Genomic DNA, 10,760 nt, shown 5'->3' with positions numbered 1-10,760 from the left:
AACCCTACAATTTTCAAGGCAGGTTCTATGTGCAGGTATATGCTCAACGAGGGGAAATCATTTATATTAACAAACAATAACATCCAGTGTGAAGAGAAATTTCGGCAGAAACTCAAAACGTAATTATGCAAGAGCCCATTAAATATTTTAACACCCATGGGGCACGTCAGATAGTACCTGCTTTACTGTCGTTTAGTAGTTAAGCTATGTCCCACTCTGTGACCCCATGGAATACATAGCCCACCAGGCTCCTCTGCCCATGGAATTTCTCAGGCAAGGATACTGGAGTGGGTTGCCATTTCCTTCTTCAGTAGTTTGTGCTTATTCAAAGGCAAATATAAGTACCCTTTAAGGTTCATGCTTATGTTAGAAATGAAGTAATTTTTTAAAACTTCTAAAAATATGTGTTTTTACTTTAAGTCTGAAACTCCAGCCTTCTGACCTCAAATCAGAGTGAACCCTAGCCATCTCCTATGCAGCTAAATCAGTCTTTTTCCTCTTTTGTTTGTTGTTCACATGCTCTTGGAAGTCAGAAAATACAGACTTTTATTTCAGGGCTGTAGTCATTAACCCATACCTCTTCTTAGACTTTTGTGTAGATCAGTGTCCAGGTCCTGGGCCTGAGAGCTCTGACTTCACATCTGATGACACTCAGTGTATCTCAGCTTCGTTTCCCAGCCTTTTCAGCCAGCTGTGCACTTGATCTCAGGGTGAACTTTCAAAGACTCACTGAGAGCATCCTCATCTCCCTCCATCCTCTCCTTCCACCAATCCAGCCACTTCTTCATTCCATCTCTAATCCCTACCCACTTGGCATGTGCTTTCTGGAACATTACAGAGTCCTTTTGTGCTTTTTTGTAATTCTAAATGTTTAATAACTTAGGTTGTGGGTAGTATAGAAATAACCTGAAAAATACATTGTAAGTTGATTGAGCTGTCTTTTTAGAGTCGATGCCCTAAATTCTGCTAACCAGAGAGAAAACCATGTTTTCTTGTCCATGGTAAACATTGTTCTCTTGTGGCCAGACCTAAAATTAGAATACTTTGAGATCAGTTGTGCAATGTATTTGGCCTCAATTTTAGCAAATGTATTTATTCCAAGATAAAATTTTTTATGTCTCTGTCATTTCTAAAGCAAGTTATAAATTTTAAAATGTACACAAATCGTTTCAAAGATCTTTATATACAACCGTGTAGACACTAAGTGAACTAGGAACTTAGCATGTAATCATAGATTCTTATTCCTTTCTTCTTTTTTTTTTTCTTTCCAGAAGGAATGAAGGAAGCACACTGCAATTCTTTCCCAAAGCAGTGTCTCCTAGGTTCTTACACATTGCTCTTACATGGTTGCTTTGTGAGCTCAACAATATTTTGTTTATTTAGTCAGGGACAAGGGCAAGGCTTTTTGTAGCTGCCATAGCAACTGGCACGATGCTAGGCACCTAGTGATATATTTAAAAATTCAAGAATGTATCATTAGATGTAGCTTTTGAGTATCTACTATGTGTAAACCCCAATGCTAAGCTCTATGATGAACATAAAGATGGCTGGGGTTCAATCCATGACTTCAAGTCATGTACAGTCTATCAGGAGAGGTGACATTGTAATAGAAGTAGAAAGCAAACATTGGCAGTTCCAGCAGGGAAAGATTCTTTGAGGGGGTTAGAAAAGGTATGCTAGGAGTGTGTTCTTTTAAACTGGGCTAGAAGGGTAAGTAGGCTTTCAAGTGAAGCCAGACCAGGGCAGGATGGGAAGAGTCCTGGTTGTTTGCAAGGAGGGTTACATTTGGGAGACAAAGGGTGTCACAGCTCTTAACCTTAGACCAGGAAAGGTTTCAGAATGAGTACTTGGAAATTTAGATTCTATTTCTTAGACAGGGGTAGCTATTAAGCATTTTTGTTGTTGTTGTTGTTGTCCGAGGTTCATTAAAAATATTACAGCACAGCAGAAAGACTAAAACGGCTCCACGCAGTGTTTTCAAGTTCATCCCAACTGCAGGCTGAGTGACCTGCAAGTTGGACAGGCTGCCAGAGTCCAAGAGCTTCAGCAGTTCCTTAGTGTCAGGATCTACTTCAATGGTTTCCTGATCCAGGGCTGAGACCTCAGGCACGTAATTGTCTCTCCTCACTCTCTCCTCCTCCTGCAGCTTGATGGAGATGCCTCTCACCGGGCCTCTTTGAATCCGTTTCATCAGATGTGTGACGTAGCCTGCGATCTTATTGCGAAGCTTCCTGCTGGGAATAATCGCGATTTCCTCGCACACCCGCTTGATGGTGTGGAAGTCATTGCCCCGGCGCGTGTAGTACTTCTCAGTGATGACCCGGGCCGCTTTCTTTACGGTTTTGGTGCGAACGCGACCCATGTTGGCGGGTCCTTGGTAAAAGAGCTATTAGGCATTTTAAATGCAACATGGAAGTGAAAGTGTTAGTCATTCAGTTCAGTTCACTTGCTCAGTCGTGTCCGACTCTTTGCGACCCCGTGAATCGCAGCACGCCAGGCCTCCCTGTCCATCACCAACTCCCGGAGTTCACTCAGACTCATGTCCATCGAGTCAGTGATGCCATTGTGCCCAACTGTTTTTGAGGCCATGGACTGTATAGCCCACCAGGCTCCTCTGTCCATGGAATTCTCCAGGCAAGAAGGCTGGAGTGGGTAGCCATTCCCTTCTCAAGGGGATCTTCCTGACCCAGGGATTGAACCCTGGTCTTCTGCATTGCAGGCAGATTCTTTACTGTCTGAGCCACCAGAGAAGCCCCTTAAAGCAACATAGCCTGAAACTTAGATCATTCTGGCACTTGCATATTCAGTGGTTTGCACGTGGAGGCAGAGACTAGAGCCAGGAAGAATAGCTGAGTTAATTGCAAATGCATCTTTTCTTTTTTTAAAGATTTTTGTTTGTTTTGTTTTGATGTGGACTGTTTTGAAAGTTTTTATTGAATTTGTTACATATTGCTTCTGTTTTGTATTTTGGTTTTTTGGCCTCGAGACCTGTGGGATCTTAGCTCCCAGACCTACCCTCCCTGCATTGTCTTATCCCCTGAACTGCCGGGGAAGTCCTTGCTAATGCATATTTGAATTAAGAGGAAATGAAGGCCTGAATTAGGTGTCAGTAAACAAAGCACAGAGTTGGACACGACTGAAGTGACTTAGCAGCAGCAAGCAAAGGATAGGAAACAAAAAACTAACACTTGATAGATTTCTCATAGATTTTTCTCCTTTAGCCTGCACAACCTCTGGGAGGTGAGCATTAGAGTTCCATCTGATGAATAAGGAATAAGGTAGCTGGTTTGCTTAGGTTTGCTTATCTCGTAAATGATAGAATCTTGACAAAGGCCACTGTTTTCTTACTGGGAAGATGCCAGAGACAGAATCCAGGGAGCTGTTTGGTTGGGAAAGGCTGAACCAGAGTGGACACTTAGAGGTGATGGTTAAAATACTTGAAATGGAAGAGATCACAGTGAGAGCAACTTTCAACTAGTATTTGGAAACGCCTTCACTCACTAGGCCTTTGAAGTTAAAAAAAAAAAAAAGGCCAAAGAGAGTGCACAGACCTAGAAAATGCAGTAAATGAATTGGAACGTTTGGGGAAAATCCACCACTTGTACTTTGATTTACTGAAGTGCAAGATGAAGCCCCCTAGCTGAGGAGCTTAACCAGACAATAACATGCCCTTCAGAGATGAAAAGAAACTGTCTTCAAATCTCGTGGGTGGAGAACTAGAGTAGTGTGTGTGAGGAATCCAGGCAGGAGGAGACTGAGAAATAGATGGGCAAGGGAGTGGGAGGGAAAAATAATAAAGAAAATGGAAATACTTGGATTAATATTGTTTATTCATTTCTCCCTTCCTTCCTACCTCCCTCACCTCTTCCTTCCTTTCTTTTTTGCACTCTGATCTACTTTGTGCTAAGCAATGAGCCAGGCTCAGAGATACAAAATAAGTCATGCTGAGATAAGGAATGAAATGCTTTGAAGAACATGGCAATTCTTTTTGCTTATGATGTACCACCCTCTCCATAAACTTCTGAAATAATCGGAGGTCAAACTGGGTGAAATTCGTCCATTCAGATTTCAGACTTTTTGAATTTTTAGAAATAATTGTCCTCAGTGGTGGCAACTTTAAAAGCCCTTTTACATGCATTATCTCATTTATCTCCACAAGAGTCTTTACTTACTCAAAAATATGCCTCCAACTATTAGAAATTTGGGGCTTCCCTGGTGGCTCAGATGGTTAAGAATCTGCCTGCAATGCAGGAGACCCAAGTTCAATCCCTGGGTTGGGAAGATCTCCTGGAGAAGGGAATGGCTACCCACTCCAGCGTTCTTGCCTGGAGAATCCCATGGACAGAGGAACCTGGTGGGCTTTAGTGCATGGTGTCACAAAGAGTTGGACATGACTAACACTAGGATTGGAAACTTGGTTCTGCTCCGACACTGCTCCTTTAAAAGAGATAATTTTTTTTTAATTAATTTGTCTGCACTGGGTCTTAGTTGTGGCATGTGGAATCTAGCTCTCTGATCAGGGATCGAATCTGGGCCCCCTGCACTGGGACTGCAGAGTCTCAGCCACTGAAAAGCCAGGGAGTCCCAGCTGTGCTCCTTGAGGTGGTTAGGACTGCTTTTCCTCCCACGCAAACAGCTGGCACATTCCTCTGGGATTTTCCTACCTCCGGTTAAACATCCTGCGGTCCTGCAGCTCGCCAATGGTTTTGAATTCTTTGTCCCCTTAATCAGTCTCCACCAGACACATACAGTTTGTCAGTGTTTTTCTTAAAAGATAGTGTCCATATGAAAGTGAAAAATCCCAGATGTGTTTGACAAGTTCTAAATAGCATTGGGCTATTTACTTCATTTTACCATTAGCCTACTTCTTTTGAAGTTTAAAATCAAATTAAAGTTTGGAGTTGACACATCCCATTTAGGAATAATATTGACCTTTAATCCGGCTTTACTTTTAACCCCTTTCCAAGTAAGTTGCACTAGAGAATAACAGTCTATCCCCATAAGTGTTAAAACTTTTAAAGGGTAAAGAGATATATGTTTACTTAGGCACCAGGCATTCCTGGAAGGACATGTAAGAAGGTGGCTCCTTACTTCTAAGGAAGTAGGAAAGGGAAGTTCTCAGAGGGAGATTTTTTTAACCTTTTTCTTTATACCCTTTTGTACTATTTGCATTTTACATTAAATATGTAATGAAATAAAAGGTATAATTTTATCCCAACTATATTTAGTCAAATATAAATTTTAATTTATAGAATTAAATTTCAACTTATAAAATAATTGTTTCTTTTCACATGAACTACAATTCAGCTGCAAGCTTATTTTTGTGTAGTTGGATTTTTTTAACCTAAATGCAATACTTTCACTTATCTACAGAAATTTCAGCTTGCTTTATTCAACCCAGTGCATCCAATCTGGGAAAAGCTTTTTCATTCTTTAACTTAACCTGTCTTTCCCAGAATTATCTCATCTGCTATATTAATAAATACACCATTTATGGTGATAATGATAGTGGTAAAGCCCCGTATTTTTAAGGGCTTCATGTGTTCTGTGTACTGGGGTAAGGCATTTTACAGACAGTATCTCACTTTCTTCACAACACTCCTTTGAGGTTGGTGTAATTATCCCCACTTATGGATGATGAAACCAGAGTTAAGAGAAGAAAATTAACTTTCCCACATTCACATATGTAGTTTGGTAGTACTGAGATTTGAAATTAAGGTCACTCTGACTCAGAGCAGATGTTATTTTTTTTTTTTTAATTGTGGTAATAAACACATAACATGAAGTCTACCTGCTTTTCAAATGTTAAAGTATTGTTAACTATATATCCATTGCAGCAGAGTGGGTGTTCTTAACCACTGCACAACCCAAGCCAACAATAAAGACCATAAACAGAGCAGGGTCAAGGACTGAAACTTGTGCCGGAGACATTCCTCCAGTGTGACAGCAATGTGTTGACTCACATTCTCTGTGTATGTTATACCATCACCCACCCATGTGGGATATCAAGGGCTAAGCTGTTCAGTACGGTAGCCACCAGCCCCAAAGGGCCACTGAGCACCCAAAATGTGGCCACTCCAAACTGAGATGTGCTGTGCACTTGATTCCCAAGGCTTAGCATGAAATAAAGAATGTAAGTTATCTTATTAATAATTGATTGCCTTTGAAATAATATTTTGGATATATTTGGTTAAATAAATATACTATTAAAATTAATTTCATCTGTTTATTTTTTAATGTGGCTTCTAGAACATTTATAATTACATTTGAGGCTTGTATTTGTGGCTCACAATGTGTATTTCTATCAGACAGTGCTGCCTTAAAAGGAGCTTACAGTTCAGATAAAAATTTATGAAAGAGTTAAGAACATAAAAAGTATTATTGAATAATATAAGCATCAAAATAGAATGCTACAGACTACAGGAGTTCACAGATAGGGACCAGTAACAGAGAAAGGCCTTGGAAGTGGGGCTGGACTTCTCTGGGCCTTTAAGGAGTTAAAAGAAAGGCTCCCAGGATAGGAGGTCTTCCCTGGTAGCTAGATGGTAAAGAATCTACCTGCAATGCAGGAGACCCTGGTTCAGTCCCTGAGTTGAGGAGATCCCCTGGAGGAGGGCATGGTAACCTTTTCCAGTATTCTTGCCTGGAGAATTCAATGGACAGAGAAGCTTAGCAGGCTACAGTCCACAGGGTTGCAAAGAGTTGGACACGATTGAGCGACTAACACTTTCGCTTTCCAGGACACAGGCCCACATGAGCTCCACAGCATGGAGATGGAAAGGGGGCCTGTGAGCAAGAATGAGGATGGTAATCTGAATGAAGGAGGTAACTGAGGCTGAGGAATGCCAGAGACCAGGTGGGCTCATTAGCCATAAAGTTCAGGTAGAGCTCAGGGATTTTGCTCTTCAGCAGAGAGGGAGCACAGATATTTTTAGTGCAGGAATGATGAAATCTGCATCTTGATTTTTTCAAACAAAAGGTGTCTTATGTTTAATACTGAACCTACTAGTGCAGAAGCATTGAAACAAAGAAAAAAAATCAATTTCCCAATAGAACCTGTCCAACTGTCCAGATAGTGGTGATGAGATAAGCAGCCCAAGACCTTGATACAGCATTAAAGTATGGTGTCATCTCATGTGGGATTCCTTAGAGACCCAGCCTGGCTCTGCTCTACTGTCTCCTCTTGGAGTTAGACTTGATGTTATTACCAGTGTTCATCCAAACCCATCTGGGGAATGAGATGATTATGCTTTTGTTTCTTGGCCAGGAATCATTTAATGCTGAAAATCTCCAGAGGTAACCTATGAGAACAGAGTCAACCACACACACCACATTGGTGAGAGCTCTCTCCCTCAAAAGAGAGAGCAAAATCTGTTTAAGAGCATTAATGTGGCAGAGCTCAAGGCAGATGTGGTAGGGGAGGGGAAGAAATGGGCGCACTGAAAGAAGGAAAGAACAATTAAGAAGTGAATGTCTTCCTCTATCCATGTGGGAGCTAAAGCTGGGCCCCAGACTGAGGACCTGGATCTAAGGATGGAGAGAAGAGGTATAAGAGATATCTTTAACAAAGCAACATAGTACTTGATGTGTGGGTGCCCAGTCACTTCAGTCAGAGAGGGTCTGACTCTTTGTGACCCTAGGACTATATAAGGCTTCCAAGCTCTTCTGTCCATGGGATTCACCAGACAAGAATACTGGAGTGGGTTGCCATGCTCTCTTCCAGGGCATCTTCCCAACTTAGGGATGGAACCCAAATCTCCATTGCAGGTAGTTTTTTACCACTGAGCCACCAGGGAAGCCTCTAGTATTTTATGACTGGTGGCATATAGAGATTTGAGAATTACCCTCAGAGACTACATATCTACGCACGCTTTCCTTTTTTATTTTTTTATTTGTTTTTTAATTTTTATTTTTAATTGATTTTACTTTACAATACTGTATTGGTTTTGCCGTACATTGACATGAATCCACCACAGGTGTACATGAGTTCCCAAACATGAACCCCCCTCCCACCTCCCACCCCACATCATCTCTCCAGATCATCCCCGAGCACCAGCCCCAAGCATCCTATATCCTGCTTCGAACATAGACTGGCGATTCGTTTCTTACATGATAGTATACATGTTTCAATGCCATTCTCCCAAATCATCCCACCCTCTCCCTCTCCCTCTGAGTCCAAAAGTCCGCTATACACATCTGTGTCTCTTTTGCTGTCTCGCATGCAGGTTCATCATTACCATCTTTCTAAATTCCGTATATATGAGTTAGTACACTGTATTGGTGTTCTTCTTTCTGGCCTACTTCACTCTGTGTAATAGGTTCCAGTTTCATCCATCTCATTAGAACTGATTCAAATGTATTCTTTTTAATGGCTGACTAATACTCCATTGTGTATATGTATCACAGCTTTCTTATCCATTCATCTGCTGATGGGACATCTAGGTTGTTTCCAAGTCCTGGCTATTATAAACAGTGCTGCGATGAACATTGGGGTACATGTGTCTCTTTCAATTCTGGTTTCCTCTGTGTGTGCGCCCAGCAGTGGGATTGCTGGGTCATAAGGCAGTTCTATGTGCAATTTTTTAAGGAATCTCCACACTGTTCTCCATAGTGGCTGTACTAGTTTGCATTCCCACCAACAGTGTAAGAGGGTTCCCTTTTCTCCACATCCTCTCCAGTATTTATTGCTTGCAGACTTTTGGATCGCAGCCATTCTGACTGGTGTGAAGTGGTACCTCATTGTGGTCTTGATTTGCATTTCTCTAATAATGAGTGACACTGAGCATCTTTTCATGTGTTTGTTAGCCATCTGTATGTCTTCTCTGGAGAAATGTCTATTTAGTTCTTTGACCCATTTTTTGACTGGGTCATTTATTTTTCTGGACTTGAGTTGCATAAGTTGCTTGTATATTTTTGAGATTTGTTGTTTGTCAGTTGCTTCATTTGCTATTATTTTCTCCCATTCTGAAGGCTGTCTTTTCACCTTGCTTATAGTTTCCTTTGTTGTGCAGAAGCTTTTAATTCTAATTAGATCCCATTTGTTTATTTTTGCTTTTATTTCCAGAATTCTGGGAGCTGGATCATAGAGGATCCTGCTGTGATTTATGTCGTAGAGTGTTTTGCCAATGTTCTCCTCTAGGAGTTTTATAGTTTCTGGTCTTACGTTTAGATCTTTAATCCATTTTGAGTTTATTTTTGTGTGTGGTGTTAGAAAGTGATCTAGTTTCATTCTTTTACAAGTGGTTGACCAGTTTTCCCAGCACCGCTTGTTAAAGAGATTGTCCTTACTCCATTGTATATTCTTGCCTCCTTTGTCAAAGATAAGGTGTCCATATGTGTGTGCTTTTTATCCTGAATAAATTGAGAGTTGAGAGAATGACTACACTGATCACTGGGACTGTCACACACAGTAAAAGCCATTCATTTGACACAAATCAAGTTGAAACAAACCATTCAAAAGCCCTCTATATAATGGCCAGCATTTCCAAGAATCTTTTGGTTGGAAAATTATTTGCAAATCCCATTTAGATAACAGCTGAACTGAAAATCACGGAGTTTCCCCATTTGGCACTACTCACTATTTAAATGAGTATCAAACAATGGGGTTAAAATGGACGGGACAGAAAGTGGAAGAAGACCAAAAGCTCTCAGCACATATTGGCCAGGAATCCACACAAAGAGCAAAGGGAAATTGGAATGTAAATAGAATCAGGAGCATCAGACAGAACTAATCTAGACAAAGTCATCAGTGTTCCACACAGCAGAGTAAAAGTGAATTGTGCTTTATTCAGCTCAATTAGCTAATCCAACTGCGTGGTAAAGAGTGCTGTGATTACTACCTTTTCAATTTTTTTGGTGGCAAGTTTGGTACTAAAGTTTAATTAATAAGTTAAATAGATTTATGCACTCACTCCGGGCAATTTATTAACAATAAATTGGAAATCAGTTTTAAAGTATTGGCTTCTGTGTCATCTATCCTAGATACCCTGAGATCTACCATTATTTTTTTCACTTTATTGGTTTATTAACTTATTTCTAAAAAACTACTATATATTAAATAACTTCTATGTGCCAGCCACTGTATTATGTGAAAGGAACACAGTTTCTCCTCTCAATAAGCACAGGAGACCAGCATGTAAGCTCAGAAGTTAAATATGCAGACCTGGTTCTATTATTGAGGTGGGGTGGACAAAGCTCAGTTTCTTGGTGGCAGGAATAAGGCACCGAGGGTTCAGGCAGGGAGTGACATGATGGAGTTCTGTGATCCATCTTCATCATTTACAGGCTCTATGTTGGCAGGTTCTGGATTTGCCAGTTTGTCTACTTGGTGAAATTTATTTGTAAGCTCAAAACTAACACTTGCAGTACTTTGTGATCATCTGTGGGCGTGGACCGAGAAGTGGAACATCTGAATCCCCCAGCGCTCATCCCCAGCTGAGGTGGAGCACGGGGATCTCTGCCTCCTGCGCCAAGTCCTGCTCTAGAAGATGTACTGCTTGTAGTCTATTTAGTGCCCCCTCTTTTGCGGGGGGAAGCTTTGCACCTTTTGTTGGCAGTGTTGTTTTTCTAAATGCTGCAGTGCTGTCCTGCTTCTCTGGGCATGAACACGCTGATGTGTGTTATGGAGAAAACAGTGTGTTAGGTAGAGCTGTCCAGGCAGGCGTAGCCGTGCTGCGGCTGTGACTTCAATATTAATGAATCAGTGAGAAAGATTAAGTCAGGTGTCCTCAAACAGAAATGCACAGAAGACAAGGTTATAT

General features: G+C 41.1%; 1 pseudogene across 1 annotated transcript; it reads right to left on the bottom strand.

Annotated features, from left to right (window-relative positions):
• LOC102174459 lies at positions 1,856-2,389 on the bottom strand (annotated as a pseudogene). Its single transcript, XR_001297386.2, has one exon. The product of XR_001297386.2 is annotated as a 40S ribosomal protein S17 pseudogene (transcript).

The sequence above is a fragment of the Capra hircus genome, chromosome 28, assembly GCF_001704415.2.
Source record: "Capra hircus breed San Clemente chromosome 28, ASM170441v1, whole genome shotgun sequence".
Taxonomy (NCBI): Eukaryota; Metazoa; Chordata; class Mammalia; order Artiodactyla; family Bovidae; genus Capra; species Capra hircus.
Note: the sequence above shows the minus strand (reverse complement) of the source record. Positions and strands in the feature narration are given on the sequence as shown.